Source organism: Mustela lutreola, chromosome 12, assembly GCF_030435805.1.
Source record: "Mustela lutreola isolate mMusLut2 chromosome 12, mMusLut2.pri, whole genome shotgun sequence".
Classification (NCBI taxonomy): Eukaryota; Metazoa; Chordata; class Mammalia; order Carnivora; family Mustelidae; genus Mustela; species Mustela lutreola.
Window position 1 is genome coordinate 97,451,789 of NC_081301.1, and position 7,889 is coordinate 97,459,677.

The following is a 7,889-nucleotide window of genomic DNA, read 5'->3' on the forward strand; positions in this document are numbered from 1 at the left end:
AGGCTGCCTTTCTATTGATTTAGATCTTCTTTAATTCTTTCAATGATGTTTTGTGTAATTTTCAGTGCAACATCGCTGAACGCTTTGATTAGCTTTTATCATTTTCATGTGGATTCCTTGGTGTTTTTTGCATACAAAATCATGTCCTCCATAAATGGAGATAGTTTACATCTGTCTTTTAATCTAGATGCCTTCTATTTCTTCTTGTTGTCTAATAGCCCTGGCTAGAGCCTCCAGTAAAATGCTATGTAGAAGTGGAGAAACCAGACATGGTTGTCCTGTTCCCGATATTATGGAGAAAACTTTCAGTCTTCCACCATTAAGCATGATATCACTTGTGGATTTTTCACAGATGCCTCTACTAGGTTGAAGAAGCTCCCTTCTATTCTTATTTTGTTGGATATTTTTATCCTGTAAGGGTTTTGGATTTGTTTAATGTGGTTTTTCTTTTCTGTGTCTATGGAGTAGCATGTGGAATTTGTCCTTTATTAATATGGTATATTACACTGCTTGATTTTCTTATTTTGAACCCACTTGGCATTCCTTGGATAAATCTCACTTGGTCATTATGCATAAGCTCTTTTGAGAAAAGCATCCTTTATTTTTCAGAGCAGTCCTATAGTCACGATGAACTTGAGGAGAAAATACCAAGTTCCCATATACTCCCTTTCCTCACAAACACACAGCTTCCTCCACCAACAACATCCTGCTCCAGAGTGGTACATTTATTAGAATCAATGAACCAACACTAATACGTCATTATTATTCAAAGTCTACGGTCTACATTAAGAACTACTTTTGGTGTTGTACATTCTATGGATTTTGACAAATGCTTAATAGCATGTACCCACCATTCCACTATTATATAGAATAGTTTCATTGCCCTAGAAGTCCTCTGTGCTTATCCTATTCAAACCCTTTCCCCTAATTCCTGAAAACCACTAAATTTTTTACTGTCTCCATAGTTTGGGGTATTCCAGGATGTCACAGGGAGGCATTGCACAGTATGTAGCCTTCTTTAGATTGGCTTCTTTCACATAGCATTACACATTTCAGGTTCCTTTATGTCCTTTCCTGGCTTGATAGCTTATTTTTATCTTTTTATTTTGAAAAGAATTTTTTAAGATTTTTTTTTTTTTATTTATTTATTTGACAGACAGAGATCACAAGTAGGCAGAGAGGCAGGCAGAGAGAGAGGAGGAAGCAGGCTCCCCACCAAGCAGAGAGCCCAGTGCGGGGCTCGATGATCTGAGATCCACAATGTGGGGATCATGACCTGAGCCGAAGGCAGAGGCTTTAACCCAATGAGCCAACCAGGCGCCCCTATTTTGAAATTATTTTAATATACAAAACATTGGAACAACAACAAAAAAGAAATGAAAGAAAAACAGAAAACATACAGGCAAATTTTTACTCCAGGAGCTTCTCAAATCCTCACTTATCCACCAGTGCCCAAGATGAAAAATTTTTCTGAAAAGGTATTCAGGGTCCCTGGGTGGCGCAGCTGGTTGAGCGAATGAATGACTTGGTTTTGGCTTAGGCCCTGATCTTAGGATCTTGAGATCAAGCCCCACTTTGGGCTCGGAGCTCAGTGAAGAATCAGCTTGAGTTTCTCTCTCTCCCTCTGCCCTTCCCTGCACTTGCTCTCTCTGTTGGTCTCTCTCTAAAATGAGTAAATACATCTTTAAAAAAAAATTAAGGTATTCAGTCACCAACAATGATGTTGTTAATAGCAATATGGATCAATTTCACAAAAAGGCCAATAAATCCCATTAGAGCAAAACCTATTGCTGTTGCCATGGCAATCTTCTGGAACTCTTTTCTACCAGGTTTAGTGCATCTTTTAACCGGACAAATTGAGTCCTTCTCAAACTGCCGACTTGGCTCAATGAACTGCATCACCTAATCCATGATGCTGCCCACTAACACCTCAGATGCCCAGGACATGTAGCACAAAAGTGGACTGGCTCATTTCTTTTTAGCACTTAGTAATATTCCATTGTTTGGATGTACTAAAGTTTATTTATCCAATCACCTACCAAAGGGTATCTTGGTTCTTCCAAGTTCTGGCAGTTACGGAATAAAGCTGCTATAAACATCCACCTGCAGGTGCTGTGTAGACATAAGCTTCCCACCCCTTTGGGTAGATACCAAAACAGGAGCACAGTTGCTGAATTGAACAGTAAGAGGATTTTTAGTTTCGCAAGAAACTTCAAAACTTTCTTCCAAAGTGACTCCACCATTTCTGCCTCCTTGAAAGCAGTAAATGAGCTTTTTTCCTTGCTCTACATCATCACCAGCATTTGATACTGTCGGTGTTTTTGATTTTCACCATTCTAATAGATGTGTGGTGGTATCTTGTTGTGACTTTAATTTGGGTTTCTTAATGACATATGACACGAAGCGTCTTTTCATATGTTTATTTACCATTTGAATATCTTATTTGTCGAATTATTTGTTCTGATCATTTGCCCATTTTAGGTAACAGTCCTTTATCAGATATGTCTTTTGCAAATATTTTCTCCTAATATGGAGAGGCCTGTCTTCTCATTTGTCTGGTACTCGCTTCATTATGCTAGGTTTTTTTTTTTTTTTTTTTGGTAAGTTTTAAAAATCCACATTCATAAACGATATCGGTTTGCAGTTTTCTTGTGATATCTTTATTTAGTTTTGGTATCAGGGTAATACTGGCCTCATAGAACATGCTGGAAAGTGTTCCCCCCTCTTCTATCTTTTGAAAGAGTTTGTAAGGATTAATGTTACTTCTTTAAGCATTTGGAAGAATGAACCAGTGAAACTATCTGTTCCTAGGTTTTCTTTGTGGAAGCTTTATGATTATTAATTACTTGCTATAGGTCTGTTCAAAATTTGTTTCTTATTGAGTCAGTTTTAAGAATCCATGTCTTCTCATAAATTTGTCCATTTAATCTGGGTTATCTAATTTCATTGTATACAGTACTCCTCCCCTCCCCCACAAGAAATGAAAATAAAAACACAATGGTCCAAAATCTTTGGGATGCAGCAAAACCTGTTCTAAGAGGGAAGTTTATAGCAATACAAGCCTACCCCAAGAAGCAAGAAAAGTCTCAAATAAACAACCTACCTTACCTAAAGGAGCTAGAAAAAGAACAACAAAACCCAAAACCAGCAGAAGGAAGGAAATAAAGATTAGAGCAGATATAAAAACATATATATAGATCTCTCTCTCTCTCTCTCTCTCTATATATATATATATATATATAAAACAAGGGGTTGGTTCATTTAAAAAATGAGCAAAATCGATAAACCTTTAGCCAACTCATAAAAGAGACTAAGAGAGAACTGGAAGCAAAAATGAAGAAGAAGAAATAACAACCAACACCACAGTAATACAGACAATTGTACGAGAATATTATGAAAAATTACATGCCAACAAATTGGACAACCTAGAGAAATAGATAAATTCCTACAAAGATATATAACCTACCAAAACTGAAGCAGGAAGAAACAGAAAGTCTAAACAGACTGATTACCAGCAATTTAAAAACTTCAGTAATCAGTAATTTTAAAACTTCCAATACACCAAAGTCTAGGACCAGAGGCTTCACCAGTGAGTTCTACCAAATTTTATTTTTTTTAAAGATTTTATTTATTTCTTTGAGAGGAAGGGACACAGAGAGAGAGAATGAGAGGAGAGAGGTCAGTAGGCGAAGGAGAAGCAGCCACCCAGCTAAGCAGGGAGCCAGATGTGGCGCTCAATCCTGGGCCTCCAGGATCATGACCTGAGCTACAGGCAGTCACTTAACCAACTGAGCCATCCAGGCTCTTGAATTCTACCAAATATTTAAAGAAGAGTTAATCCCCATTCTTCTCAAATTATTCCCAAAAATAGAAGAGGAAGGAAGGCTTCCAAATTCATTCTATGATGCCAGCATTACCCTGATACTGTAAACAAATACAGACAGCACTAAAAAAAAACCCAGAATACTGATCAATACCTCTGATGAACATAGATGCAAAAATCCTCAACAAAATATTAGCAAACAGGATTCAACAATATATTTAAAAGATCCTTCACCAAGATCAAGAGGTGGTTCAATATTTGCAAGTCAATCAGCAGATGAATGAATGAAGAACAGAATATCATTCATCCATAAAAAAGAATGGAATCTTGCCAATTGCAACAACATAGATGAATCTAGAGGGTATAATCACAAGTGAAATAAGTCAGAGAAAGACAATCACCATATGATTTCACTCATGTGGAATTTAAGAAGCAAAACAAATTAAGGGTAAAAAGGACAAACAAAAAATCAGGCTTCTAACGATAGAAAACAAACTGTCATCCATCAGACGGGAGGTCTGTGGGGATGGGTGAACCAAGTGATTAAGAGTCCACTTACCTTTTTTTTCCTTTAAGATTTTTTTTAAAGATTTTATTTATTTATTTGACAGAGAGAGATCACAAGTAGGCGGAGAGTCAGGCAGAGGGGAGGGGGAAGCAGGCTCCCCGCTGAGCAGAGAAGCCCATGTGGGGCTCCATCCCAGGACCCTGAGATCATGACCTGAGCCAAAGGCAGAGGCTTAACCCACTGAGCCACCCAGGTGCCCCCAAATTTTATTTTTTTATTTGAGAGAGAAAGAGAACATGAGCAGGCCTGGGGGGGGAGGGGGGCGGAGGCAGAGGGAGAAGCAGACTCCCTGATGAGCAGGGAACCCGACATGGGGGCTGATCCCAGGCCCCCGAGATCATGACCTGTGCCAAAGGCAGATGCTTAACCCATTGAGCCACCCAGGGGTCTCCCAAATGTACACTGACCTTAATGAGCACTGAGAAATGTTTAGAATTGTTGGTTCTGTATATCGTACACCTGAAACTAATATAACACTGTATGTCAATTATACTGGAATTTAAAAAAATAAATACACAAATAAAGCAGTTGATGAAATTCCTATGTGAAAAATGTTCTCCCTTGTCAACGTAATTTTCTTCTTCTGCCAATGGTGCAAGTGCCTGTGGGAAAGTGCCCCCTTCAGGGCCTGCTAAGCCCACTCTCAGTGAGGTTTATTTTTTTTATGTTCATTCACAAAGGCATGTTGTGGGGTGACACCCTCTAGTTTCCTTCAGCCTTAATGGGATTTCTACTTTATTTTTATTTTCCTTCTCAAAATTGCCTGGCAAATCAGTAACAACCCTACAAGTGGGTCTTACCTTACAAATGTGGGGGATGGGGCGGGACTGGAGATAAGTGAGCAAACCGTGGACGCCTGGTTCCCAGACTCCGCTGAAGAGAACAGAAGGGTCATGCTGGTGGGAAGCAGTGGTATTCCCGAGAGAGGCCTGCCCCAAATGGTGTGCAAGACTCTGGGCCACAGCCATCCAGGGTACCCGACAGGGTCTGGGGATCCCTACTGTAGGGCTAGGAACCCCTTAGAACCTGAACAAAACCCCACAGGGCCAGGAAAACATGGGGTGATGGTTTCTCAAAAAATTAAAAACTGGGGGCACCTGGGTGGCTCAGTGGGCTAAAGCCTCTGCCTTCGGCTCAGGTCATGATCCCAGGATCCTGGGATCGAGCCCCACATTGGGCTCTCTGCTCAGTGGGGAGCCTGCTTCCCCCCTGCTGCCGCCTCTCTGCCTACTTGTGATCTCTGTCAAATAAATAAATAAAATCTTTAAAAAAAGAAAAACAACTTTAAAAAGGGCTTCAGCAGTGACTATGGGGTCCATATGACCCTGGGAAAACTTAGGATCCTCTGCAAGCTAGAATGGCCTAGTTTTGATGTTGGATGGCCCTCAGAAGGAACCTTAGATTTGCCTACCGTCTGACGTGTTTATCACATGGTCATGGGAAACCCAGGGCACCCAGATCAATTCCCATAAATTGACTCCTGGTTAGAAATAGCTAGAACCCTTCCTCCATGGGTATGGGTCTGCATTAATAGTAGGGGACAGTGCAGGATCCTCGTCGCTCAACCAAACAGAAGTACTCGGAATAAAGCCATACATCAGGGGGACCCAGAGAAAGAGCTCCCACCACGGCATGTTCCTCCGCGCCCCCAGCTGCTCCTGAAGTGGGACCTGGCACCCCGCCACCCTCAGTCTCCCCGCTGCCTCCGGTTCCATCCCCGCCTCCCCCATTCCAGCGCCAACTGCAGCCTCTCCTACGCCTCTGATTCCGCCGATGGCCGCAGTCTCCCTGCTGCCTCCAATTCCCCAACCATCAGTGGTCTCACTACCAGCCTCTGTCCTGCCCCCAACTACTCGTAATGGGGATACCTCCCCAGAACCCAAACCCCGAAACACCACGCATTGTCTCTGAACGTGGGAGATCCCAGCTTACAAAATGCCCCTCTATGAGACTTCAGGTCCGGATACATTGGTGCAGGTGGCACCGCCCAACCAGGTGGGCCCAGGATCTGTTATCAGCCTTTCACCACTACCGGCCTCCTAAACTGGAAATGTCATACTCCCGCTTATTCAGGAAACCACCGGCAATGACTGACCTCGTGGAAGCCATCTTCAAACCCACCGACCAACGTGGGAAGATCGTCAATGTTGGGGTCGGTTATCAAACCAACGAGACGGAGACAAAGTGAAAGTTATGCAAAGCCTTATTCTATGCCGAGCATTAGAAGTCAGACTGACCAGCCAGGGCTGCCTCCGAAGAGAGGGACCCCCTCCCGATCTCACAGGCTGGTTTTATAGGGCATCGCCGCAGACCCAAGGTAGGTGGCTTCTATTGTTAAGGCGTTTACTTCCAGAATCGAGACCCAGAACCATACCAGGAACTACGGGGGTGTTTATTCCCAGAATGAAGTCCGTGGATGTAAACAACAATATGGCTACCTGGGCAATATGGAGTCGCTCTGGCTAAGCAGGCCCTAAGAGTTAAACAGGTTTTAACATTAAATTAGCCCTAACGGTCAACAGCTCCTTCGCACCCTGTCCAACACCAAGGAGAGAAGAATCCTTCAGGAGGTGCATAAGTGGCTCCAGGAGGCGGCTCCGGCAGGTGTTAGGAGTACCGAGAGCTGGGCTCAGGGGCACCAGACTATCGGCCAGACTGGGACTTCAACATGGAAGAAGGCTATAATGCCATCAGGTGCGACCAGGAAGTCATCCTGCGAGGTCTCTGACAAGGTGCAAGAAACCTACTAACATGTCAAACACAGCTGATGTGACTCAAAAGACGGGGAAGAAACTCCTGTTAATACTACGAGCGGCTTTGCGAGGCTTTCCGCATACACACTCCATTTGATCCAGAAGCACCCAAAAACCAATGGATGGTAAATGCAGCCTTCATGACACAGTCATTTCCTGATATCTGTTGCAAGCTCCAAAAACTTGAGGGTTTGCTGGGATGAACATCGCCCAGCTACTAGGAATAGCCAGTGAGGTCTATCGAAAGCAAGAGACTGTAGCAAAATGCAAGGCTGAAAAGACGATGAAACAAAAGTTCACCCTGTTGACTGCAGCCCTTCAACAAAACTCCAACTATGAGGACCCCCGGAACGGTTAAGAGGACAGTCTCAACAATGCAGAACCCTCAGGAAGGACCAATGCATTAACTGCAAGGAAATAGGGCACTGGAAGAATGAATGCCCAAATCGAAGGCCAAAACCATTCAAATCCTCCACCCGACATGAAACCCAGGCAAACCGGGATCCAGACTTTACTGGACTAGCCAACACAGACTCGGACTGACAGGGACTGGGTTCATTAACGTTAGGACCCCGGGAGCCCATGGTTGATGCACATGTGGGGGGCCAAAAGATCACTTTCATGGTGGACACCAGGGCAGAACACTCGGTAGTAACTACCCCAGTGGCACCTCCTGCAGGACGAACCGTAACCATCATGGGTGCCACAGGGGATCGAGCCATAGGCCAACCCTTTTGCCAATCCT

At 43.3% G+C, this 7,889-nt stretch overlaps 1 pseudogene; it reads right to left on the reverse strand.

The window, feature by feature from the left end:
- Positions 1–1,704: 1,704 nt before the first annotated feature.
- Positions 1,705–1,911, reverse strand: LOC131812174 (protein transport protein Sec61 subunit gamma-like; annotated as a pseudogene).
- Positions 1,912–7,889: the final 5,978 nt, after the last annotated feature.